General features: G+C 49.8%; 2 long non-coding RNA genes across 2 annotated transcripts; one reads left to right on the forward strand and one right to left on the reverse strand.

Annotated features, from left to right (window-relative positions):
• Positions 1-8,312: 8,312 nt before the first annotated feature.
• Gm31194 lies at positions 8,313-10,333 on the forward strand. Its single transcript, XR_389003.3, has 2 exons — positions 8,313-9,210; positions 10,142-10,333. It is a non-coding gene; the product is annotated as a predicted gene, 31194 (long non-coding RNA).
• Positions 10,334-12,585: 2,252 nt separating this feature from the next.
• On the reverse strand, positions 12,586-27,853 carry Gm31317. Its single transcript, XR_389006.2, has 3 exons — positions 27,336-27,853; positions 15,722-15,890; positions 12,586-12,834 (listed from the first exon to the last, which is right to left on the reverse strand). It is a non-coding gene; the product is annotated as a predicted gene, 31317 (long non-coding RNA).
• Between the last annotated feature and the right edge of the window lie 99 nt (positions 27,854-27,952).

The following is a 27,952-nucleotide window of genomic DNA, read 5'->3' on the forward strand; positions in this document are numbered from 1 at the left end:
CTACTCAGAGATCTGCCTGCCTCTGCCTCCTGAGTGCTGGGATTAAAGGCATGTGCCGCCATGCCCTGTACTGTTTCTATGTCTGAGAGACTCACCCTGGTGTCTGGATGTTGTTGTGTCAGAGGTGCTATGGTAAAGGAAGTCCTTCGAGAGTCCTGGATATCAGCCAAAGCTTCTGGTCACTAGAAAAGAATCCTGAGCTCTTGACCAGAAAACCCTCAACTGATTTGGCAGTGGAAACTATACAATATCATCAAAAAGGAGACTCAAGGGGGCTTCTATTAGAAGTCAGTCTTGGACACAGTGGTATACACCTCTAGCCCCAGGACTCAAGAGGCTGAGGCAGGTGGACTGCCATGAATGCAAGGCCTATGTGGGTTATATAACGAACAACAGGCCAGGCAGGGTTCACAGCAAAGCCCTGTCTCCAAAAGGAGTTAAGGCTAAGGCTTGAGTCCACCCATTCCTAGTCTCCTATGTTCTGGGTTATTCTACTTAATCTTTTAAACATCACTAAATCTGTATGGCGCAGCATTTACCTTGTTAGACCTTAGCAGAACCAATTACAGTGATACATGAAAGAAAGTACCCTGGAATTGGACAAATTTAATTTAAATATTTTTTAAAGATTTATTTATCTTATGTGAATGCGTTTTCATGCACACCAGAATGGATCCCATTGCAGATGGTTGTGAACCACCATGTGGTTGCTGGGATTTGAACTCAGGATGTGTGAAAGAACAGCCAGTGCTCTTAACCGCTGAGCCATCTCTCCAGCCCCTAAATATTATTTTAAGGTAGGAAGAAGACCTGGTTTTTGGAAAGAGGGTGATGTATTGAATTGATCCCACTGGGCTTAGGAACAGCCCTTTCCACAGTCCTCCAAACTGCCTAGCTTCCTTACATTGTTGACATTCAGGCTGTGGCTCTGCCTTCTTTCTGGTCAGTAGTAATTCAAATCGAACAGGACCTTGAAAAGGTCATATGGTGTCCTTTTGTTCTTGTTTTGTATTTTTTGTTTCTTTTGTTTTATTTGAGACAGGATTTCTCTGTATAACAGCCCTGGCTGTCCTGGAACTCTTTGTAGACCAGGCTAGCCTCAAACTCACAGAGACCTGCCTGCAGTCTGCCTCCCGAGCACTGGGATTAAAGGTGTACTAACAAGTCCGACTTATGTGGTATCTTTTTTTTATCTTTCTTACTTTCTAGTCCCAACCTTAGACTTCTAGTCCAAAGGTTAGCCTAAGTGACTAATACAACATTCATAATGGTGTCCTCTCTCAGTCCCTCTCTCAGAGAGACACACAGACGACTCTCTGCTCCTTTCCCTGGCCACTAACTTCCTTGCTAGCCACCATGCTAGCTCACAGACATGCAATTGTGCCCACCAAACCCCCCTTCACCAAACCTCTTCCAACCCGAGCCTTCTGTGGGAGACAGATGGGGTGTCTGCAGTGGAAAAGGCTCTGGGCTCTATGCCGCCTTAGTAAGCAGCCCCCTCCATCTCCTCACTACTCCCTCTCACAACCTAAGACACTCAGATTCACCCTTGGCAGCCCTGGTGGCTGCTGAGGATTCCGTCTCTCTTCTCAGGCTCGGGCTCAGAAGAAGAGCTTAGGATAGCATTTGCCTCCTGAGACCTAGACCCTTCATGAAAGTACAATGCAAAGGAAGTCCCTCTCGGTGGGTGCCCGTGTGATGGGATCAATGTGGGGGACCTGTGTGGCCTTTCTCTGAGAACTAGACGGCCAGGGTTTAGGACCTGAGTTGACAGAAGAGGCTAAACCTGTGAAGCATCTTTGTTCTAGAAACCCGGGGTCCCTGGAGGGAAACTCAGCTTGGGAAAGGGAAAAAGAACTAACATTACAGAGCACCAACTGTGAGGCAGGCACGGTGCCAGAGCATTTCCATACCTGCACTCAACCAGGGAGGGAGGAGCCGGGGGTTTGTCTTGGGCCCTCAGGATCACAACACAGGTAGCCACCTAGCCTCTGCTTTTGTGGTACCGCAACCAATTGTCCTCCCCAAGACCAGTCTTCTTCTGTCTCTTCTGTATGCTGACTTTACTCCTGACATTCCAGCAGCTCAGCCCCATCCCATTATGCTTTTCATGGTGCTGTACGTCCTGCTTTCTGAGGTCTTCACATAATTCCCATGTGTTTGCGCAACCATTGGAATTTTTAAAAATTATGTGTATGTGTATGGGTTTATATGTATGCAGACAGGTATCCACAGAAGTCAGAAGGGGTCATCAGATCCCCTGGAACTGGAGTTCACTGATCAGCTGTGAGCCCCTCCCTTGATATGTGTGCTGGGAACTTGAATTCAAGTCCTCTGCAAAGGCACTATGTATGCCCAACCACTGAGCTGTCTCTCTAGTCCTTTGTCCAGCCATTTGAGTGACAGTCTTTGTTTGCTTTGATGACAAGTTTCAAAAGAGCAGTTTGTGTTCACCTATGTGTTCTCAGTACCTAGCACAGTGCCCAGCATAAAACAGTTATTTGGAAAGTATTTGCCGAATGAATAATAAAAGATATATTTCTGGCCTAAATTTAACCTATTAACTACTTCTTCACCCCAGAGCTGGAGCATGCCAGTGTGTGAACTGAGAAGTGGGGTCCCGGGGGTGGGGGTGGGGGGTCAGAGCACCTCATTTGCCCTAGAGATGCCATCAGGACAAAGCTAACACTTGTCTTGGGCACACTCTGCCAGACCATAGCCACTCCTGCCTGCTCCCAGAGTTCTCAGATGGCTGAATAACCTCACCCATCCCCCTGTAGAGGACCGAAATCAGTCAAGTGAGTGTATGGAAGGGGAGTTTATCAGGATAGGGTGCCCTAAGAAAATTCCTCTTTTCTGCATTAGCCAAGACTCCAGAGACCATCTGGCACCACCCCTCTGTTTGCTTCTGTCCTCTTTCTCTGGGCTTTGGGGAAACTGCTTAAACCATGAAGAAGGGATGGACAATTTAACAAAAAAGGGAGCTGCTTGTTCCTTGAAACTCCTGGGAGCTGAGTGCAGAGCCTCTGCCAGGTGACCGGAGCACAGGGTCACAGCATCCAGGAGCACCAAGTCCTGTGCCACTGCCCTTTCCAGACCTTGGGAAGCAGGAAGACCTACAGGTTGTCTACTGTCACCAGCCCAGGGTTTTATCTGACTCCTTCACTGCCTGTCTGACCTCAAATAATATCCCCCTGTCTGTGGGGAGTTCAAGCCCAATAGTCCTTGCTGTTCCTAGCCATTCCATAGTCCTAACCTTGTACACATGTAGTTACCAACCTTGCAGTCCAATTGAGCCAGCTCAGTTTCAATACTCAGCCCTCACGGCAGCTTCTCAGCCAGGGGGGGTATCTGATGGTACCCCTTTAGTACCCAAATATCTGGGGTCCTGGATCTGGAAGCCATTCTGTCCAGTGTTGCTCTCTGACCCTACTTGTTCTCTGGGTCTCTAATGAAACAGGACAACCAGGCTGCAGGCCAAGTCCTTGTGTCCTCATCAAAGGCAGCATCTGTCCCCCCTCCAAAAAAGATAACCCTGCTGAGGGGAGGTGAAAAAGGCACATGGGAGAAACTTCGATCTTGCCTGGACCCTCACACCGGATTCCACTGCAGGCATAGATTGTGGGTGAGGACCCAGACAGACGACACAGAGGCCTACACATGCCCTTACAGGCCTGCGTGCCTCTGAGCCGGTGCACATGAGAGCCTCTCCTGGGCTTACCCAACTACCTGGGCTACCGCTGTTGCCAAGCGTCCTTCTTTTATTCATGCGTTGTTTTATTGCTGGCAAATGCTGCTGCTTGCTGCTGTCAGAGGAGGCGTTCCTGCCAAATCCATCCCAACACCTTGGCCTGGCACCAGGGCGGCATGCTAATGTGGAAATTTAAAGAGCCGCTCGGCTTTAAATCGGAATTTTAAATGAGCAGCAGTGCTCTGAGGGGACCCAGGCAAAATCCGGAACAGTATCTGACCTACCCTTTCTCCTCCCATACCCACAAGTCCCTCCTTCCTTTGATATGGACACTGGAAGAGGTAGCGATGTGAGATATGCTAGGGGAAGAGGGAGCTACCAGGACAGATGAATTAATATGTTAGGGTCATGGAGCTGGGCGCCCCCACTTAGAACCAAGAAGGAATTCATTGCTTAGTCCTCCGGGCAGATGGAGGCAGGGACTCTGCCCTTAAAGAACCAGGCTTGGGGGTGGTGAAGCTGGCGTCATCTCTCGAGAGGGCCTGCTCCACGGGGGAGAGATAAACAGGAGGAGAAGATTCCATGAAGATGGGCCACATGTACCAGTGTACTCTAAGATGTGTACATATCGCTGTACACGCAGGTTGGTTAGGATGCTTGCTGAGGCCAACACAGCCTGAATCCACACAGTTCACCCTCACCCCTGCGTGGAAGGAAGTCACTCACACTTGGGGCAGCAGTCTTTCTTCACATGCCTGGGCCATCACCATCGTAACGCAGAGCAAGCCAGCTTTTGCCAACTGCTAGTCTGAACCGTGTCTCAGGTTCTATGAAGATGACATCAACAGAGCTTATATCCCAGTGAATTCCTCCTCTTACAGGTAGACCTTTATTATCAAGAGGCATTGCGTACAAGGCCGTGAGACACCATGTTTGAAAGCTTTCACGGTTTTCTAGGTTGTTAGGCACCTCAGGACTCTGGATATGCTGTACCCAGCAAAGCTTCTGTTACAATTCACTTGGTGGCCTCAACCTGACTCTACACTGCTAAGCCAAGAGATGCTCCCAACCTTCTCTGAGATTCTTCCTCCCCTGAAGAAGATTCTGGCTCCTCCAAGGACTAGTGTGGCTGCCAGCCAAGGTGCTTGGGGCAGGCCTGGGGCATGCAGCTGGCATCTGCCCTCCAGGTCCCTGAGGGGCAGTCCCCTCCACTCTCATGGTCCTACTTAGACGACTCCTGGGCTATAGGGAGAAAGACTTTTCTGTTCCCAGTCCCTGAGAAAACCATGAACTGGAAAGCCTCTCATTTCTCATTCTCTTAGAAGTTATTCCAATATCCTTCATCAAGATATGCTAAAGACCACCCAGCAAGAGCAAACCCTTAATGGAGGAGATGAGTTGGGGAACTCAAGTGGGGGTCTGGGCTGGAGGTATTAAGGTCAAGAAACTGGATGAGAACAGCTCCATGTGAGCGAAGGAGGATGTGAATGGGAGGAGCTTAATTGATCTAATTAGCAACATGTAAATAATATGCAAATAGCATACTCTTTGTTTTAAGGCTACTGGGCCTATGCTTTTTTGGAAGTAGACTGTAAAGGAACTTCCAGGCAGTATCTGAAAACCCCAAGACCTGGGACGACTCAGATACAGTAAGGCTGTGTTCTGCGTGGACTCAATTGCCTTTCTGAGGCCTCAGTTTCCTTACGTGTGAAATGGCAAGATGATACTGGATGGTGTCTAAGGCTTCTTTCTAGTGCTGACAATCTGGGGGTTCCCTGATTTAGGGCATAGTGGAATGCAAGGGGAGGGGTGATTCCATGATGGAATGGAAGCCAAGGCCACCCCCTCAGTTCTATCACACCATCCCCACACTCCTTGCCATCCCAAAGGGGACAAGTTTTTGGAGACAGATTTGTGTCCCACCTTGTGCCTTTATCCAGCTTCCTCTACCTGGTATGTTTTTCCTGTTTCAGCCTCCCACCTAATGAAAGACTCCGAGAGGAGCCCCTCGCTCAGGCCTCAGGACAATAGTGGACACCCAAGAACTCACGATAGACCAAGCTTGATGCATATTACATGAGGCTTTATTCGGGGAAAGCCAGAGCTCTGGGGAGGACACATATCCCACACAGGGGTAGAGGAGTCGACCTCGAGGGGAAAGAGGTCCCAGTTTTTATAGGCCCTCAGGGGAGAAAGGTGAAGGGGGGGGAGTAGGGGATTTTCAGATCTAAACAATGTCTATTCTCAAGAAATGGGTTTGGGAGGGGTACAAGGAAAGAGTCTGGTGCAGGTGCAGCAACTCAGGATTGGCCGGGCTGTGGTTGCTGGGGAGATTTTCTGACTCTTTCTCAGCAACCAATATCACAAACACCTGGCAATGGGCTTCATCAGTGGGCACACACATGGGAATGGTCAAAACATTGGCAGACACACAGGTTCAAGGAGTGGCCAGAGCATTGTGCACCTCTATTTTTCTAAATCAGTGAAGCTAGTTCTGCTAACAGTGACATCTATCTTGCCAATTTCAGGGCTTCGGTGACCTTTCACATTCTGTCAGGATCTTTCACTAGCTGAACTTCAGCTCCAAAGCTTTCCTAAGCTTCTCTGCTCCCCAGTTAAGCGAGTCTCTGTGCAGCGTCCAGTGCTGCTTATCCTCTCTTAGTCTTGATTCAAGACTGAATCTTAGGGCTGAAGAGATGGCTCAGTGACTAAGAGAGCATACTGCTTTTGCAGGGGACCTGAGTTCAGTTCTCTCAGCACCTACAGTTGTGAACTGCTTGTAACTCCACCTCCAGGGAATCCAATACTGCTGTGTTCCATGAGCACATACAGACACATATACATAATTAAAGATAATACCTTCCCCACACTCTGGTCTTGGGGATTGAACCCAGGGTCAAAGGATCTCTTGCAAGAGTTATACATTGAACTACAACCCTAGTCTTTAAACATTTTTTATTTTGAGAGAAGGCCTCTTTGAGATGACCAATCAGGCCACAAATTTAAGAAAATCTAGGTCCAGTCTCCCTGCTAGCTGTAACTATAGGCATGCCCTTATCTTATTAAAGATACATGGGGTGAGCCTGGAGAGGTGGCTCAGTCATTAAGAGCACTGACTGCTCTTCCAGAGGTCCTGAGTTCAATTCCCAGCAACCATATGGTGACTCACAACCATCTGTAATGAGATCTGACGCCCTCTTCTGGTGTACTCATATATGTAAAATAAGTAAATCTTAAAAAAAAAAAAAAGACAGGGTGACATTTCAAGCCCACCCACGTGACCCAAAACAGCACCCTGCACCCTATCTATGAAGACATTCACACTAGAAAGGACACCCAGTCCCCTGCCAAAGGTCACTTGGCTGTTAGATGACAGAGCTAGATGCCTGGTGAACTTGGTTCCAGAGCCAGCAAGCTTTTGTGTCACCAATAGCCTCTACTTGTATCCCTGCCCCCCCCACCCCAGGCCCTGGCACAGATTCTTGGTTGAATGGACATGCGGAAAGAATAAGATGGGTGGGCAGAGGAGAGAAAGGTGAGGCCTTCCCAAGGTGTAAACCTGGCTTTCTTCAGCCAAGTCACCTCACCACCTATCATCCTCCTCCACCAATCCTGACCCTGAAGTCTGGACTCCTCCCCCCCCCCTTCTGCAGCCCCCCTGCCAACAACAACTGCCCAGGATGGAGGCACAGTGCCTAGACTTCAGGCTAGAGCTATCAAATCACAGAACCAGAGGGACATCTGGAGGTCACCTCGTCCAGTCCTGTGCCCACATCCAGTCCAGCTCACACAGACAGACAGATTAGTAGGTAGCAGAAAGGTGAGTTGTTTCTTTAGCTACCTTCTCCTTTCTCACTTGTTACACAATTTGGAATAGCTGCCCTTAGTCATAACCTTCCAGACCAGCATAATGCTGAAAGCCGGTCAGAGCCAGCTAAGACCTCCTATTGAATTCTCCAAAAAGGCAAGGTTTCTGGCTAAATTTCTTCACCTTTCTGGGCTTCTAAATTATTTAGGGGTAGTGCAGGGTCTTTCTACATAACCAGAGCTGAAATTCATTATGTAGACCAGCCTGGCCTTGAACTCACAGAAATCTGCCTGCCCCTGTCTCCCGAGCATTGATGTAGGTAGCATGCATCACTACACCCGGCTTAAAATCTTCATCTTTAAAATAGAATGGATAATTGTGACGTTGGGCATATAGTCATAGGACTATAGCAGAGATAATAATGCAGCCCACGGAGAAAGAAACCTAATTACTACAGGTATTGCAGGAATATTTTGTCACACCTCTTCAGCCTCCAGCCAAAACCCATTTCTTCCTGGATAACACAGACTCCTGCTCACCTCAGCCAGTCTGGTCGGCCTTGTGCACTAGACTGTGAACTCCTCTAGGCAGGATCTTGTTCAGTTTTTAATCGCCTCCCATTCCCCCCCCCCCCAGTGTCTAAGACTGTGCTTGGGTATCCGGCTTCATATATTTGATAAATAAACCATTGAGTGTATGAGTCAGAGCCTCCAGATCCTGACATCTACCACCAGTCCTCCTCTGCAGGACCCTTTCGGTGGAGTCCAGGCTTCCACCGTTACGGTGGGGAAAGTGGCGCTGCCGCTTTAAGATTCTCCCGGGCGTCCTGGGTTGCCAAGGCGCGGTTGCCAGGGGCCTGCGCGGAGCGCCGTCCAGCCTTCCCGCGCGGGCGCTGGGTTTCCGCCGCCGCTGCCGCCGCAGCCTCAGCCGCCGCCGGGCCGCGTCGGGCTCGGCTCCTCCGAACCGTCTGGCGGACTTGGCACCGGCCCCCGCTCCTCAGTGCCCCCGCGGTGCGTGGCAGGCTGTGGCTTCATTATCCTGATTGATTCCTCCTGCTCCCCGACACCGTGGGGGCCCCGGCCAAGGAAGGGGGAGGGAAGCGGCATCTGCGGGGCCCATTCCCGTTCCTCCACCCAGCCGCTCCTCGGGCTGCCCGGCTACCGACCCTCGGCGCCCCGCGGCGGCCAGTCGGATGGGGCGGGGTGGCAGCATCCCCCAGAATCAGAAAGGTGTCTGGGTGGGGAGGGAGAATGGAGCTGGACTGAGAACTGAGAAGAGCAAGACCCGGCAGAATGGGAAAGGTGACATCTCTGAGAAGCGGGGTCTCCTGGGCATCCAAGTATACTTCTCAAGTGACAAGTCATGGGTACGGTCTGCCCAGAAACTGCAGGAGCTTTAAGCAGGAGGACCCGTCCTCAGAATCGGGTACCCACCCCCCACCCCCCACGATCCCCAGTCAAGGGCTGAAATCTGGAGATCAGGCCTGAAGGTGGAGTGTCTTCATTCTGCCACTTGGCCTGTGACCCGGGCAAGTAACTTGCTTTCTTGGCCGTGGTTTGTCTATACAGTAGAATTATTATCTCCCAGCATCAATGGTTACATAATTTACATGTTGGCAGCAGGGCCCTAGCCAAGTTCACCAGAAACAAGAAAGGACGCTGTGGGGCTGGCCTCCATCCCTGTGCTATTTGGGGTGGATCACTTGAGGGAGGTGAGTCTCCTCCACAGCTTTAATTCCTTCAGCTGAGATGACCTGGACCTTGTAGCCAATGCTGCTCCCCTGGTCAGAGTAGAAAGAAAGGCTGCCCCCTCACCTCTGTTCGCGTGTGTGTGTGTGTGTGTGTGTGTGTGTGTGTACGCGCGCTGGGAGGACATATTTAGTGTCAGTTTACACGGGCTCTCTCACCACTCCTGTCCCCAGCCCTAACAGTCTCCCCACTAGGGTCCCATCTAAGGACCTGGTAAATCTTCTATATGGGACCCTCGGAGTAACTCGCAACCACATCCTGGGAAAGGGGCAATTGTTGGAGCGCTTGAGGCCATTTCTTCCAGAGCTGTGACTGGTGTTGTTGAACACACTTGAAGTCACCGCTGCAGTTTTGATGCCTCTGTCTAGATCTGTCTCTTCTGTGAATCCATTCATTCCTTTTCCGATCCACATTTACTGGACCAGTAGGTGACAGTGTGAGAATGGACACCCATGGGGGTGGGGCAGGAAGAGTGCCACTCTGAGTCTCTCTTCTGGTACAGAGGGATCTGCTGTAGCAGGATCTCCCAGATTCTACAATATCAGGACGCTTTTCCTTCTGAACACACTCTTGACGTAGATTCACTCGGGGGAGGGGGCGATCATAAAATCTGAGGCTGTGGCTCTTGTTCTCTGTTTTTATTGGGATTGCCTATTTTTATAACAATCACATATTTTTATGTCCAAGGCAAAAAAAAAACACAGTAAAAACATCACCATGGGGGGGAGTGAATGATACCCTCACACATACCTGGTAATCAAGAGGTAATTCAGCATGTGTGTCTAGCTAGGCCTGCCAACCTGTACTGGAGCCTTGGCCAATGTACCCCGTATACAGCTGCCTCAGTCTCCCCAACCAGCCTGGCTGATCCTTGCTCTTCTGCTCCATTCTCAGTGCCGCCAGCCCTGAGCACTAAGAATACAAACCGTGTGAACCCCTCCATGTGGAGTCTCCAGGCAGAAGAGGAAGCCATGGCCGCCTAGTGGCTGCCAGGGAGGCTGGCAGGAAGGGGCTTCATCAGACATCTCCTGGGAAACAGTGAACTCCCCATAGAAAGGACATTTGACAGTAAAATTCCTGCCTTAGTGTGTTTGTGTCAGTGTTGGGGGCGGGGGAGGGGGGGAGGGAGCTAGGCTCCCTGTGCCCTCTGCCCTTCACTCTCCTCAGGGGAGCCTCTTGGAAGCTCTCACACTGCTTCCCCAAATCTAGTCCTCATATGCTCTGAGCTCCTGAGACTTGAATGTCATCTAGAAAAATGTTCCTGTAGATTCCTGATCCAGGTGGAGAAGAGCCCTGGGCTGAGGGTTGGAGGCCCAGGTACTCTCCTTTTTACCTCTCTGGGTGGCCCTGGCCTGTTTTAGCCCCTTGCTGAGTCTTGGCTGCCAACTTTTCAAAATGAGGGTGCCAGAGAAGATTTGCCACCAGGAGTTCCTGCACTGTGGCTCCTTCAGTGGGGGCATTCAAGCCTTCATTGGGGGCATTCTAAGCCATTCATTTCTGCCCCTGGGACAGCTATCCAGAGGTTAACAACCAGTTGCTTAAACCAGCCTGGCCCTTCATCTGCACATGCGTTCATGTGATTAATTCCTGCTTTTTGAGAGTAATGTTTACTCTGAGAGGGTCCAGAGGTTACCTGAAGTTTTGCAAAAGGGGCATCAGGCACTCCTTGCTGTTTAGTGCAAAGGCCAGCTGCCTGCTATGGTCCTTCATTGACCCAGCTTTCTGGGGAGCTGGAGTGTCCCCACACGTCCCTGGTGTCCAAAGCTAAGTTAAGGAAGAAATCCTTGAAATTCTTGCCCCCTCCCTCACCTTCTCTCTCTCTCCTCTCTCTCTCCCCTTCTCTCTCTCCCCCTTGCTGGGGTGGAATCTGGGCCATTGCAGGTCTATGGAAACACCGGAGGGATCCAATCCACCCCTCTTAGACTGGGAACAGAAACCAGGAATCCACAGACAGAATCAGAAGCGTTTAAGTAAAAGCAAGAGGCTTTGATCCAAATGGAGAGTTCCTTCCTTCCTTCCTGCTGGACTCACCTTCCTTTTCCCTGGGACACCCCCCTCCCATCCCTCCTCAGCATGGTGGCAGGTTCTGAGGGAGCTCCTCAGGCAGGAGAGAACCCTGAGGGAGCAGGGAAAGGAGCCCCTGGGCCCCAGCCTCCTTCAGGTACCACTTAGCCCTCCTGGCCTGTTTGACCTTGGGGCTCCTGACCTTGATCTGCCCTTGGCAGTGGCAGAGAAAGATGGAGGAGCTAAGTGAAGGAGCTGAGAGTGCGGATCAGACAGCCTGGAATAAGGAAGAGCAGGAAGCAGAAGAAGCAGGGGGCGGGGCCAGTGATCTGGCCCTCTGTCACCTTTCCTGAATACCTACTATGCACCAGGTGATGGGCTCTACCCCAGTTTAAACTGGATTGTGCCATCCAGGCCCGCCCCAGCCCTGGGCCGAGGTGTTACAGTCTCCACTCTGCCCTGACAGAGAAGGAAACCGAGACTCTGAGCCTTATGTAATCTGCCCAAGGTCACACAGCTTGTCAGAAGTACAGCCAGGAGCCTAGCCCAGGCCTGGCGGCCTCCAGTGGCTTCTCCTTGCTGCCAGAAAGTCCTCCTCCTGGAAAAGAAGGTCTGGGGTTGGGGTTTTCAGTTCGAGCTCCTGGGGATCCTCGGGCAAATCCATTGTCATCTGCCCTCTCCTCCTCACCCATCTGCCAGGCCAGTCGCGGGTGAGCCCCCTGCCACGGCCCCTGCCCCAGCCCCAGGTGCAAGCTTATCTTTGCCTGGCTCCCCACCTCTCCCCCGTGCACCCAAGGTGGTTCTGAGGTCACCACCCACCCACCCCCGCGCGTGCCTTTAGCGCCTTTAATTCTGCATCGCCATGTCGACTCAAAGTGCATGGGAAAAGCCGGGCCAGAGTGGAGGTCACTTGAAGGTTGAAAGTGGTGGCTCTTTGGGGGCAAAAGATTGGGGTGCTGATTACCTCCCCTGATTTAAAAGAACCCTCCCCAGCCTCCACCCCTCACCCGAGAGACAGCCAGAGCTTTGCTAAGTTAATGAAATACAAAAGAAGGAATCAGAGGTGGGGGAGGCTCCCGAGCCCTGGAAAGCGAGGGAGAGAAAAAGTTGGGTCTCTTCCAAAGAGTTAATGTTCCACAGTATGATCGATTAGGTGTCAGATGTAATTTCAAACCAATACAAGATGAATGGCATAATTTTCCCTCTCTCATTTTAGACAGAATTAAGAATCCATTAGCTAACACAAATTTTTGGCAAGTTTAATAGGAGCTCAAATCTACATTCGGAGGAAACGCTCCCCAAAGCCTGTTTCAAGCTTTTACTTCTTCGGCCCCCTGCCTCCAATGCCCTCAACTCTCAGCAGCCGGCTGCTGTGTCCCCCACCGGCAGCCCCCACTCCTTTCCTGGCCCCCAAATGCCCCTCCCTAACCCAGCCCAAGATTAACTGGCCTGACCCCTCTCACAAAGGCCGGGCCAGCCCACCATTGTCTTGCAGTGGATGGTTGGAGGAAGGGTTGGAGGGGCTGGCAGAGGGCCCAGGGAAAGGAAGGTTTTCTGAATTGGCCCCAGGCTCCAGAAGCACCCTGGGGAGAGAGGTAAATTGGGACCCTGGTCAGTTCCTCAGTTGTAACCCCAGGAAAGTTTTTATCCTAAATAGAACATTATCCCACTCACTCCCCCAGTCTTGCTGTTCCCAACAGTCAATATGTTACTCCATGGAGTGACTATCGACCCATTTCTCACATGAAGAAACTGAGCCCAGAGAGTTGATTGTAGTCAGCTGCGCACAGGATGGACCCTGGCTCTGCTACTCATTGCTTACTAGAACCTAAAGACGCTTGCCCTGGGGCCTCAGTTTCCCTCTGTGGAAAATGGGGAGGGCATCGGAATGGAATGGGATGGCTCCCAGCAGGGCTCAAGGTGCTGCCTAGTGCTTTGAGGCTCTCTTGGCAAAGAGCATCCCTGGCTGTCCAGGCTAGAGCCAAGAGAGTCAGCTCAGTGCTGGCCCAGGGAAGCTCACAGCCTAGTAGGCAGAGTAATTATGGCCCTTACCTTTTACTAGTGGTTTCCTGTGTCAAATCTGGAAACAGATTTTTTTTCAAGACAGGGTTTCTCTGGGTAACCTTGGCTGTCCTCGAACTCACTCTATAGACCAGGCTGGCCTTAAACTCACAGAGATCCATTTGCCTCTCCCTTCCAAGTGTTAGGATTAAAAGGCATGTGCTGCCGTGCCCAGTGGGAACAAACTCTTTACACATATTATTCCTCAACATACCCATTCTCCAGATTCAGAAACTGAGACCCAGATGAAGGTCACCCAATTAGGAAGTGGCAGAGCTGGATTCCACTTCAGAATGCCTGGCTCTAAGGCCTGTTGCTGTTGCTAGCAGTTGGCAGAGGGCAAGGAGGCTTGGATTAGGTCTTTCCCCTACCTTAATTTTGTTTGTTTGAAATAGGGTTTCATGTAGCTTAGGCTGACCTCAAACTTGCTATGCATCTGATGACTTTGAGGCCCTGGCCATCTGGCCTTAGCCTTCCAGGTGCTGGGATCGCCAGCATGGGCAACACACCCTTCAAGTAACCTTGAGACAGGATGTCACTCCATAACCTAGGCTAGCCTCAAACTTACAGCAATCCCCCTGCCTCATTTTCCAAGTACCACAACCCCCTCTTGAATTAGGTCTGAACTGATGAGTGAGAGCTTCCAGGTGGGTAAGGTGCAAAAGGACATTCTAGGCAGTAAGAATTCCACATACAAAGGCACACACAGAAACCCTGGCTAGAGGGCCTGTAAGGACCAGACTTGCTGTAGACAGCAGAAAACTTTGGGCAGATGAGCTGGCCCGTACTCATTATGCCCACAGCTTTGCTGTAACAGTGGGTAGATCTTCCTACTGTTTGACTCCCACAGACAGCTCCGCTCCACAGGCCCTGCTTAGGAATTTTGACTTTGTCCTGGGGTCTAAGAATCATCCCTGTCCCCCAAGTGCCAACAGCTCAGCTTAACTGCCTTGCTGTACACATTGCAGTAACCACAGGACACAGATCCTGTTGTCCCATTGCTCAGATGAGTCACCTGAGGCTCAGTGAAGTTAAGCGACTCGGCTCAAGTTTCAAAGCCAGGCTGCAGAGCCCAAGGCCTGAGCTCTTAGGCAGCCTACTTCTTGCACCCTGGGAAGGGATGGTGAACCCTGGAGGACTTTCCACCAGAGTTTCAAGGGAAGAAAACTCTGTTGGGGGAGGGGACACTCTCTTGCAATCTCAGTACTTTAGAGATCGAGATAGAACGATCAGAAATTGAAGGCCAACCTCGGTTACATAGCAAGTTAGAGGGCAACCTGGGTTACCCAAGACCGTGTCTCAGGGGGAAAAAAATGTGATAGGTGTATAAGGGGTTAGGTTCAAGCAAGTGAGACAGAGGCAGGGAAGTGGCCGCTCTGGTCCAGACCAGTGCCTGTAGGCACGTCCCCACTTAACAGATGGGAATGCTGGAGGTCCAGAGATGTCAGTCAACCAACCCCTCTGGATTGCTTGGCTTTTTTTTTTTTTTTTTTTTTTTTTAGATATGTTTTCTCTATGTAGCCCTGGCTGTCCTGGAACTCACTCTGTAGACCAGGCTGGCCTCGATATCCGCCTGCCTCTACCTCCCAGTGCTGGGATTAAAGGCGTGTGCCACCACTGCCTGGCAACTGCTCACCTTTTATAGGGTAGAGTCAGGACTGCTGGGGCCCCAACCTCTCCTTCCCCCCCACCCCACCCCCACACAAGGGAAGATGGACCAACACAAGGGAAGATGGACCAGACTGATTAGTTTCTGCCTCCCCACCCCTGCCCCTTAGTGCTCCTGAGAGAGCTATGGATGTTTTGACTCAACAAACGCCCTTGACCTAGAGAAGAGCAAAGAAGGGCGGTTGGAAGGGCAGGGCGTCCAGAGCCCTGAGAACCTGTTGCCGACTGTTCTGTTGCCGGCTGTTCTGTTGCCGACTGTTCTGGAAGTACAGGAAGGTTTTCGCTGCTGTCTTTCTCAGTCCTAGGGAAGAAAAGGCTCCTAGTCTCTCGCCTTAAGTTTTGTGAAGAACTTGAGTGTGTGTGTGTGTGGGGGGGGGGGGGGGGAGTAGGAAGAAGTGTTCCCCGTTGAGCCTGACATATTTATGTGGCTATCCTCTGAGGCGCTCCTGTGTGTCTGACACTGTTTGGGGGCTGGGACACTTCAGAGATCCTTGCCTGTAAGGACTTTTGTTCTAGCTAGGGAGACAGACTTAGTAGACTATTCAGAGGCTAGAAGGGAGAAAGTGCTGTGGCCCAAGGTCACGGTGAGGTGCTGAGAGGAGGTCAGAGGTCATGGTGAGGTGCTGAGAGGAGGTCAGAGGTCATGGTGAGGTGCTGAGAGGAGGTCAGAGGTCACGGTGAGGTGCTGAGGTAAGGTCAGAGGAGGCCTCAGAGCAGAAGGGTGGCATCTGAGCTACCCACCTTTGAGGGTGAAGAAGTCCCCAGCCCAGATACTAAGACCATCAGGGTCCAGTTGTGGAGCAGCACAGATGTGGAGAAGGATCAATGGACTGGAGAGGAGCAGTCAGTGAGGGCAGCAGCCAGGAAGATGGATGGGTGGGCTGAGGCACAGGCTACAACGCCTGGTCGTCTGCAAGAGATAGGAAGGAAGGGTTCTGGCCAAATTCTGAAAATTCTGAGTACAGGAAAGCCATGCCAAAGTGCCTTTGCAAAAGCTCATCGCAGCTCCAGGAGGGAAATTAGACAGAGGACAGGGGAGGAAGATCTTTTTTCCTATCAAATAGAAATAGAAACATGTAGGATTCAAGGGACCCATGAGATCGGGAAGAGTATGCCACACCCACCTGAAGTCTTGAGTTCAACCTACGGCAACCATGCACAGGTGGAAGGAGAACTGACCGCTCCGGTTGTCCTAGGACGTTCTTGAGACAAGCATGGGGCGAGTATGCACTCATTCACACACACACACACACACACACACACACACACACACACACACACACACACACACCATACTTCACTAAAATAAAAATATAAACAAACAAAGAACGTGCAGGAGGGATTCAGTAAAGGACCCGAGGTCTATCCTTGCCTTCAGCAGAAGACATTCAACAAAGTCTGTGAGTTTTTTTGAAACAAGGTCTCTTAAGAAGTAGCTGAGAGTGACCTTGAACTCCTAATCTTCTGGTGTCCACTTTCCACATGCTGGGGTTATAGGCCTGTGAGAGATGATTTAACAGTTAACAGTACTTTCTGTTTTTGTAGAGGAGCCAAGTTCAGTTCTCAGCACTCCTGTTGGGCAGCTCATTACGGCCTGAAACATTAGCTCCAGCGACATGGCCCTCCATCCTGGCCTCTGAGAGCATCTGCACACATGTGGCAGACATTCAGCCATGAATTTAACAGGAAAGAGAGGGAGAGAGAGAGAGAGAGAGGGAGAGAGAGAGAGAGAGAGAGAGAGAGAGAGAGATACGAGGGAGCCAGAAAGATGGCTCTGCTGTGGTAAGTTTGAATCCCAACACACATCAGGTATTATTACAGCTTCAGGGAATCTGACATCTCTGCAGTTGAGTGCACACACACACACACACACACACACACACACACACACACACATACCCTGCAACACACAAATGTTAAAATGTTTAAAGTGAAAGAAAGGCTGGGCATGTTGGCTCATGTTCTTAATCCCAGCACTCAGGAGGCGGAGGTGGCAGGCAGATTTCTGTGAGTTCAAGGCCAGCCTGAACTTTAGAGTGAGTTCTAGATCAGCCAGTGCTACATAGTGCGACGCTGTCTCACCTACAACACCCCCCAAAAAGCAAAGGAACCAGAAACAGTGACACAGTCCTGTACTCCCAACACTTAAGAGGCAGATTCAGCCAGGTGGTGGTGGCGCACGCCTTTAATCCCAGCACTCGGGAGGCAGAGGCAGGTGGGTCTCTATGAGTTCAGGGCCAGCCAGAGTGAATTCCAGGACAGCCAGGGCTACATAGAGAAGACATGTCTCAAAACAAACAAACAAACAAAAACCAAAAGGCAGACACAGGAGGATTGTTGAGAGTTCAGCCTGAACCACAAAAAGAGACCCTGTATTGAGAAACAAAGTGACCGAATCCCAATCCCATCTCAGTCCATGAAGCGACTGCTCAGAAGATCTAGAATCCAGCATCTGAATCTCCGTGCTCCCACTGGCTCCTCATCTGTAAAATGGGGATAATGATGCTGTTCCATAGGATAAACAACAAGCATAAAATCCTATATCAGTGTCTCATGGAATCAGAGGCTTCTGACTTATTTAAATTAATTGGTTTAAATAAAAATTGAAATAATTTCTTAGTCCTTGTACTGGCTGGTTTTATGTGTCAACTTGACACAGGCTGGGGTTATCACAGAGAAAGGAGCTTCAGTTGGGGAAATGTCTCCATGAGATCCAACGGTAAGGCATTTTCTCAATTAGTGATCAAGAGGGAAAGGCCCCTTGTGGGTGGGACCATCTCTGGGCTGGCAGTCTTGGGTTCTATAAGAGAGCAGGCTGAGCAAGCCAGGGGAAGCAATGGCCTCTGCATCAGCTCCTGCTCCCTGACCTGCTTGAGTTCCAGTCCTGACTTCCTTTGGTGATGAACAGCAATGTGGAAGTGTAAGCTGAATAAACCCTTTCCTCCCCAACTGCTTCTTGGTCATGATGTTTGTGCAGGAATAGAAACCTTGACGAAGACAGTCCTGTTAGCCGTATTAAGACCAAGTGATCAAGCAGTGACCACACAGGACAGAAGAGAGCTAGAATACTCCTGCCACTAAGGCAGCACCGGTCCTGAGTGGCTACCCGTGCTGTGCTAGCCCTGCAGTGCCAGCAGGCTGGGCAGCTGTGCAGCCTCCCTGCAGCAGACGACCTTTCTTGACACAAAGGCTATTTGAGCTTCTCCAGGGGCTGTTTAGGGGAGAGGGAACAGGGAGCTTCTGGGAAGAGAAGTGAGAAGACTGAGAAGGAGAGAAGGGAGCAAAAGAGAGAGAGAGCTACATTCTAAGAACTGGAGCTCTGGGTAGGTCTTCATTGCTAAAAGAATGGGCACCAGGAGTCCCCCTTGGAGTGGGGGAGTCGGGTGCAGAGATTGGGGTGGGGTGGGGTGAGGGTGGGGGTGGAAAGGTGGGGGTGGGAGTGGAGAGATGGGACTGGAGGGTGTTTGACCCAGACTGTGACATGCCGCCTAGCCTTAAGGTACATACATACCAGCCCAGGCGCTGGTTTTGAACGCCTTAGTCTCTGCTTGCTCCTGTCCTTAGTACTAGGGTAGTACTAAAATGGCCACCACAGGGAGTTGTGCAGAAATCTGAGGTGGGAGACTGAGACCATGAATATGTCTCTAAAATATCTAGTGTACACAGTGGCTGTTCGTACTAAAGTTGGGGGGAGAGAGGAGGGACAAGGGAGAAAGGAGGAAGTTTGGGATGGAATAGTTGGGGAAAGAGTCATATTGTAGTACATAAAGTACCTCAGACATTTTGGGGGCGGGGGAGCAGAAGCCCTGAGACAGGAGGTTGGAGACCTGGGCACAAAAGTAGAGTTGACAAAAGTGCGGTCAGAGGAGATTGTCTAAGCCTCACAGGTTTTCATCAGGGCAGCAGTGACTCTGTCATCTGACTGCTTCTAGAATCCTATTGGCTGAGAGGTGAGGCGGTGGCACACTCCTTCATCCCAGGACTCAGGGGATGGAGGAGGGAGAGTGCAGTCCCGAGCAGGGGGCCAGCCTGGGCTATGGAAGACCTTGTCAAAACAAACAAGCAAAACCCACTAGGCCTGTGCCTAGTGCAGGGGATGCATAGAAAACTTACACGTGGATGTGGGGTTCGGGGGTGGGGGTGACGTCTGAAACGGACTTTTAAAGATAGGGTTAAATAGTTATTTTTATTATCTGTAACTCTGTGTGTGTGTGTGTATGTTTGTGTTTGCCTATGGATATGTGTGTGTGTTTGCCTGTGGGTATGTGTACCTGTGGGTATGTGTGTGCCTGTGTGTGTTCCTGTGGGAATGTGTGTGTGTGTGTGTGTGTGTGTGTGTGTGTGTGTGTGTGTATGTGTGCCTGTGGATATGTGTGTGTGTGCCTATGGTTGTATGTGTGTTTGTGTCTGTGTCTGTGTTTGTGTACATGAGTGCAGGTGCCTCATCTAGGCCAAAGGCATTGGAGCCTCTCATCTCCATGAGGTTCATGAGGTTGTGAGCCTACCTGATGAAAATGCTGGGAAGGGAGCTGGAGAGATGGCTCAGCGGGTAAGAGCACCGTCTGCTCTTCCGAAGGTCCTGAGTTCAAATCCCAGCAACCACATGATGGCTCACAACCACCTGTAAGGAGATCTGACGCCCTCTTCTGGTGTGTCTGAAGACAGCTACAGTATACTTATGTATAATAATAAATAAACCTTTGGGCCAGAGTGAGCAGGGACTGAGAGAGCAGGGCTGACCGGAGCAAGCAGAGGTCCTAAATTCAATTCTCAACAACCACATGAAGGCTCACAACCATTTGTATTCACATACATTAAATAAATAAATAAATCTTTAAAAAAGAAAGTTCTGGAAAGTGAACTTGGGTTCTCTGGAAGAACAGCAAGTGCTACTGAGCTTCATAGCCCTGCACACTTTAAATTTATGTATGTATGTATTTATCATGTGTGTGCATACATGTACTATAAGGTACATGTATAGAGTCCATCAGTGTTGGTTATCACCTCTGTCATCTGGGTCCCAGGGATGGAACTTAGGTCAGCAGGCTTGACAGCAAACACTTTCACCACTGAGCCATCTTGCTGGTCCCAAAAGTCAGAATGAAGATGTTACACAAGTCTATGTCTATCCTAAATGTCATTTTATACGCTTTGCATAAATATATTTTCTAAATAAAGCTGTGGGATTTGTTTGTTTGTTTGTTTGTTTGTTTGTTGAGATAGGGTTTCTCTATGTAGCCTTGGCTGTCCTACAGCTCACTCTGTAGACCAGTCTGACCTCAAACTCCATCTGCCTCTGCCTCCTGAGTGCTGGGATTAAAATATGAGCCACCCCACCCATATCATCATCACCATCATCACCATCATCACATCATCATCATCATCATCAATCATTCTGGCTGGTGTATCAAGAGTAGATGGGAGTTGGAGACACACACAACACTACAGTCAGATCCAACCAAGGACAGTAGTGGAAGCTGTCCACAAGAGAGATGATAAGCTGACTTGCCCCAGGAGAGGGCAGTGCAGTGGAGCCAGACATCTCAGACATATTCTCTGATGGGATGTGGGATGTGGAAGAATCTGTTAAGGATGACCCAGGGGTCAGGCCTGAGAGAGCAGAAGAGCTCAAGAACTAGGCAGGGCCTGAGGGGGACACCACATGGGCGACCCTGGCGGATTGGTAGTTTTGCTGTGTGTTTTGTTTGGGACAGGTCTTCACTGAATAACTAGCATCACACCTCAGCCTTCCTGGTGGTCCTGAGGTTACAGGCTCATGCCACCAAGTCCCACTGCCTCTAGCTAGCTTTTAAGGGAGTTCTACCCCAGAATTCAGAGCTTTAGTATTCAGATAGCCACAAGGGTTGCTAGGACAGGACTGGCTTGTGTCAGGTGCCTGCAGAGTGTTTGCCCCATCCTCTCCCTTCCTCCTGACACTCCAGCTGAGACTGCTCTGAGCCAGGAGTCCAAGAGAAGATGAAAGACACATCCCAGACCCCAGATCCCAGAGGAAGTGAGGGGCTGGGGGCAGGGCACGGCTCTGGCTGTTTGATCCCTCAACCAGGGAGCTAGGAGAAAGGGGCACTAGAGCAGCCTGGTCCCTCAACACCCATCCTTTTTCAGGGACACCGGGCTGGCCTACACGTTCAAGGTTGGCAGTGGATGATCTCAGAGCCAGTCTTCAAACTAGTGAGAAATTCTAGGAAGCTAATTACCGCCTTCGAGCGGACGCCAGGTTAATGTGATGATTCGAAAGGTGTGTTATTCAATTACATTTAACAAAAAGATTTATAGTCAAGTAAAATATAATTAGGAGGCTGCCAGCAGACAGGCCTCCCGAGAGGAAGGAAGAGAGGGGAGGCTAGTCCCTGATGAAGCGGGTTTGAGCCTTGGCTGCAGGACTGATTCGCCCTTCTACCTACGCCTCTCTTCAAGGTCGACAGAGCATTAATCAAGCCTGCCCTTCAACTTGAGGTACAAGAGCTGAGTCCACACGTGGTTCAGAGCCCATGAAGAAAACAGCAGATATGATGGTGGCTATCTTCAAGGAGCCTGCAGGCTAGGAGCCGTCTCACCGTGTGTGTGTGTGTGTGTGTGTGTGTGTGTGTGTGTGTGTACACATGCATGCAGCTGTCTTCAGAAGCCAGGGGTATCACTCCTCCTCTGGAGCTGGAGTTATAGAAGATGGTGAGCCACCTGACATGGGTGCTGGGAACCAACCTTGATCCTCTTCAAGGGCAGTGTTCATTCCTAACCACTGAGCCACCTGTCTGGTGGTTGTGTTTGTTGTTTGTTTGTTTTAAGGTTTTTCAAGACACGGTTTCCATGTATAGCCCTGATTGTCCTGAACTCACTCTGTAGACCTTGAACTCAGAGATTTGCCTATCTCTGCCTCCTGTGGACCAGCACACCCAGATCACCTTGTGTTTTTAAAATATTACCAGACCATGCCTTACCCCTGGGAGGCTGAGGCAGGTGAGTTGCCACGAGTTCCATGTGAACCTGGCTTACAGCTTGAGACTTTATCTTTTAACAAACGTGGGACATGGTGGGTGGTAGAGAGGTGATGGACCAGCAAGTAAAGATGCCAGTCACCCAAGCCTGGCGTTCCATCCCTGGAACCCATAGAAAATGTGGGCTGTGGTAGGATCTGTGATCCTACAGTGAGATGGGCGGTGGAGACATGAGGACCACCTGAGATCTGGAAGACCACCCAGCCTGGAGAATGTGGCAGAGCAGAAACACCAGGAGACACCCTGCCTCAGGTGAGACCTGGTCCAAAAAGTGATTCTCTGACCTACACACACATCCTGGCATTTGTGCTGACACACACATACATGTACACCAGCACACACACACCTATACACATCTGTACACACACACACCTGCACACACACACCTGTACACACACACCTGTACACGTACACCTATACACATATTCCTGCATATACACACCTATACACATACACACCTGTACACACACACTTACACACACACTCACACACACACACCTATACACACACATATACCTGTATACACACATGTATATATATACATGCCTGTACACACACATACCTGAACACACACCTGTACACACACACCCCTGTACACACACACACACACACTCACACACACACACCTGTACACACCACACACACCTGTACACACACATATACCTGTATACACACGTGTTTATACACATGCCTGTACACACACATACCTGAACACACACCTGTACATACACACCCCTGTACACACCACACACACCTGTACACACACATATACCTGTATACACACGTGTTTATACACATGGCTGTACACACACATACCTGAACACACACCTGTACATACACACCCCTGTACACTCACACACTCACACACACACACACACACACACACATATGCATACATGCACTAATTAATGGGACAAGTTTTGAGCAGAGGCCTAAGAGAGAAGTGACCTGTTCTGCTCTATGAGGAAGTGCTGAGGGACTCGGTGTACATGTTGGAAGAGAAAGCAGTGCTCCCTGCAGTGCTCCCCAGTAAGAGTCTATGAGAGAGTAGGGATAAGGAGAAATCCAGGATGGCTCCCAGATCTATGCCTTAAGCAACCAATTGGGTGGGTGATTATTACCATCTATTGAAGTGGAGAAGCCAAGAGAAGACACAGAAAAAGATTCAAGGAAAGTTCAGATCTGGGGTTGGAGAGCCTTGCAAGGCTTCCCAGCCCTGAGGGACAAGGCACAGATGGCCCAGCCCAGAGACACCTCACTTCCTCCCCTACTCTGCTGCTGCCCAGCTGTCTGTTGCTTTGCAAGTCCCTCCTCTTTTGCTGCTGCATTTGGCTGGGAGGGAGAATCATCCTCTCCATTGCTTTCACCTTCTGACACTGCTGAGGTTCACACACCCGATTCACACCAGGAGGACTCACTGGTGTTCACACTCCACACTAGAGGCTTGGGCCACACTGACAATCAGTCTTGCCAACCGCCCTTTCCGTAGTATTAATAATAAAGTAACTAGGGCTGGAGAGATGGCTCAGTGCCTAAGAGCACTGGCTGCTCTTGCAGAGGACCAGGGTTTGGTTCCCAGAACCCACATGGTGGCACACAACCATCCACAACACAAGTTCCAGGGGGTTGTAATCCTCTTCCGACCTCTGTGGGCACCAGGCACACACTGTGAGGCACATACACACACGTAGGCAAAACACACATATACATAAAATGCATTTTAAAATGAAAATACATTTAAGGAGATGTCTTTCTAAAATTTTATGCTGGAGCTGTAGGGTTGGCTCTTGCAGAGAACCTGAGTTCAATTCCCAGCAATTACGTAATGGTCCACAACCATCTGACCCAGGAGATCCGATGCCCTCTTCTGGCTTCTGTGGTGCCAGGCACACAAGTGGTGCATGTCCATACATGTAGGCAAAATACTCAGGCACATAAAATAAATTCATCTTAAAAAATTGTGGGGACTGTATAATAATAAATAAATCTTTGGGCGGGAGCAAGCAGGAACTGAGAGAGCCGGGCTGACGGGAGCGAGCAGAGGTCTTAAATTCAATTCCCAACAACAACATGAAGGCTCACAACCATCTGTATAGCTATAATGTAGTCATATACATAAAATAAATAAATCTTTAAAAAATAAAAATAAATAAATAAATCTAAAAAAAAATTGTGCTGGCTAGATTTCAAATCAATTTGACACAAGTTAGCATCCTCTGGGAAAAAAGAATCTGAATTGAGACCATACCACCATAGGATTGTCCATAGGCAACTGTGTAGGGCTTTTTTTTTTCTTTTTCCAGTCGATGACTGATGTGGTAGGGTGAGTTTACTGTAGGTGATATCATCCCTGGCTTGGTGGTCCTGGTTGCTATAAGAAAGCAGACTGATCCAGGTAACACATGCCTTTAACCTCAGCTCCTGGGAGGCAGAGGCAGGTGAATATCCATGAGTTCAAGGCCAGCCTAGTCAACATAGTGAGTTCCAAGATAGCCAGAGCTACAAAATAAAGAGACCATGTCTCAAAACAAACAAGCAAACAAGTGAACAAGAAAAAAGAAAAAGGAAGGAAAAGAAAAGAAAAGAAAAAAGAAAGCAGGCTGAGTTCTCCATGAGGAGCAAACCAGTGAGCAGTGTTCTTCCATGGCTTCTGCATCAGCGCCTGCCTCCACATTCCCGCCCTGCTTGAGCTCCTGCCCTGACTTCACTCAGTGATAAAATGGTTCCTGGAAGTGTAGTTGAAATACTTGCCTCCTGAGGTTGCTTTTGGTCGTGGTCTTTTATCACAGCAATAGAAACCCTAACCAAAGCCAGGTGGTGGCAGTGCACACCTTCAATCCCAGAACTCAGGGGGCAGAGGCATGGGGATCTGAGGCCAGCCTGGTCTACAGAGTGAGTTCCAGAACAGCCAGGGCTACACAGAGAAACCTTGTTTCAAACAACAAACAAACATAAGGAAACCTAAGACAAAAATAATACAGCAATAATAAATATAGCGGTGACTTAAGGACAACCGGTTTGAGCTAGTCCCTCTAGTTGAATGCTCTTTCCTCCCCCACTTCTTGCCCCAAGTTGATTATTTGTACAAAAGAGCCCAAGAAATTCAGATGCTTAAGTACAGATGGAATCAGTGATGGCCATTTCAGACACAAGGAATGGCCTGGTTTTGTCCATATCTCCTAGTTTCTCCTGTGACCAAGAATCTTCCCTCTGCCTTCACCTTCAGTTCCTTGAGCTGTCTCCTTATTGTGCTTCTTTGTGAAGGTCTTAGCTCCCTCGCCTGACTCCTTCAGGGACTTCTTTTGTCATCCTCTGGTGTCCTTTCCCCAGACTCTCCTCCTAAGTTATTTCTACTTTAAAAGTTTTTTTTTTCATGTGCGTGTGCATGTGTGTGCTCTCAAATGTGTGTGAGCACGGACACATGTGCATGTGTGCTGTGGCATATATGGGAAGATCAAAAGCCATCCTGCTGGTATCTGCTTTCTTCTTCCACTAGGTGAGTCTTAGGAATTGAACTCAGCCTTGGTAGCAAGCACCCTTCCCACTGAGCCATCTTGCTAGCCCCACACTGTGTGCGTGTGTGTGTGTGTGTGTGTGTGTGTGTGTGTGTGTACACTTATTCATATTAGTACAGGTGCACATCCAAGTGTAAGCTCTTGCATGTAGGGGCCAGAGGTTGATGTTGACATTGATGAGTTAGTCTCCGCCTTCTGATTTTATATGAGTTATGGGGAATTGAACTCAGCTCTCCAGGTTTGTGTGGCAAGAGCCTTAATAGTTAAGCCAATTCACTTAACTTCCACTTTGTTTTCTTGAGATTGGATCTCTCCCTAAACCTGGAGTTTGCCAAAGCAGACAGCTCCAGGGTTCCTCCTGCCTCTGCTGCCCAGCACCAAGGTTACAGGTGGATAGCCTTGTGCCTGGCTTGTTTGAGCGTTCCAGAGAATCCAGACTCACTTTTTTTCATGCTTATGCAGGAAGCACCTTACCAAGTTTGCCATCTCCCCATCTGTCTTAGTTAGGGTTTTACTGCTGTGAACAGACACCATGACCAAGGCAACTCATATAAGGACACCATTTAATTGGGGCTGGCTTACAGGTTCAGAGGTTCAGTCCATTGTCATCAAGGCAGGAACATGGCAGCATCCAGGCAGGGATGGTGTAGGAGGAACTGAGAGTTCTATATCTTCATTTGAAGGCTGCTAACAGAATACTGGCTTCCAGGGAGCTAGGATGAGGGTCTTATAGCCCACACCTAACAGGGCCACACCTTCTAATCCACTCTCTGGGCCAAGCATATATAAACCATCACACCATCCCTTGGATGGTCATATTAAATCTCACAATGGTTGGGTTTGGTAACACACCCCTTTGATCCCAGCACTAGGGAAAGCAGAGGCAAGGGGATCTTTATGAGTTCCAGGCCAGTTTAGTCTACAGTTTCAGAGCATCTAGAGCTGCACATTGAGACGCTATCTCAAAATAATTAATTAATTAATTAATTAATTAATTAATCAAGTAATTAAAATAAGATCTCACTGTGAAACAACTTGTGTGAGGGTCTACAGCCAGTTCAGATTGAGATTAGAAAAGTACTGTTGCCAGTTACATCAGTCTGTGGGCAGAAAGGGGGAGGCAGTTTTGTGCCTTTCTCCTCCCCCTCCCCTATTCTTTCTCAAATGAAGTACTCAGGTGGGTCTCCTGCACTGGGCCTAATGCTGATGACAGACACTTCCAATGATAAATTAGGGAGGGTCTGCACTGTACTGGTTTAATGTGTCCCTTTCTTGGAGAGGGCAAAGCTCTCTTAGAAGCTACCAGCTCTGTAATATGATCCTTTGGCTCACAGTAAGAGGTGCCCACCTATGAGGTGCAAGATGCTACTTTGTGATACAAGAGAGGATTCTTGCCTGGGGCATGGTGGCACATGCCTTTAATCCCAGCACTTGGGAGGCAGAGGCAGGTGGATTTCTGAGTTCAAGGCCAGCCTGGTCTACAGAGTGAGTTCCAGGACAGCCAGGGCTATACAGAGAAACCCTGTCTTGAAAACCAAAAGAAAAGAGAGAGAGAGAGAGACAGAGAGACAGAGAGACAGAGAGACAGACAGAGAGAGACAGACAGAGAGAGACAGACAGAGAGAGACAGACAGAGAGAGACAGACAGAGAGAGACAGACAGAGAGAGACAGACAGAGAGAGACAGACAGAGAGAGACAGACAGAGAGAGACAGACAGAGAGAGACAGACAGAGAGAGACAGAGAGAGACAGAGAGAGAGAGAGAGAGAGAGACGATTTTTGTATCTTCCATCCTTTGTATGTGTGCATACTCATGCAGGAACTTACAAGGGTCAGGGAGCCTTCACTCGCTCACTGCAAGCCGGAAGAGACTGGCCTTCTGTGTCCCTCAGGATATTTGTGTTCGAAAGTTTGGTCATCAGGTTGTGAGGGTCTTTACAAAGGCATGTGTCTTGGATCATTTCTTCACATTTGTTCCCATGACGAAGTCCTTAGGAAGAAAGGCTGCGGCCCCAGAGCTCTGAGCTCAGTTCCCCTTTTCTTGCTCCCTGCCTCCTCTGCCTTCTTTCATGCCGGGCAGAATGCCCTTAGCCTGTGCCTGCTGGCACACATGCCACATGGTGCTTGGCGAACGTCTGAGCAAGGATGACGCCCCCAGGACCGGCTGGGATACCAAGCCACCCGATGCCTCCCCCACCTCCAGAACGGAGCGTCCTCATCCAGTCCCCTTTCCCAGCCAGAGACATGGGGAGCAGGCGGGGACACGGCTCAGACAGATACAAACACGCAGATGCACCCAGAAACGCCCACGGGCGTGTGCCCCAGAGTAGCACAGACACAGGCGTTCACACAGACTCGGGTATGCGCCCCCCCCCCCCCGCCCCTCCACCCCAAAGAACCGCACGAGTCACCGCTCGCACAAATCCGGAAAGGAGTCTCCCACC

Source organism: Mus musculus, chromosome 11, assembly GCF_000001635.26.
Source record: "Mus musculus strain C57BL/6J chromosome 11, GRCm38.p6 C57BL/6J".
Classification (NCBI taxonomy): domain Eukaryota; kingdom Metazoa; phylum Chordata; class Mammalia; order Rodentia; family Muridae; genus Mus; species Mus musculus.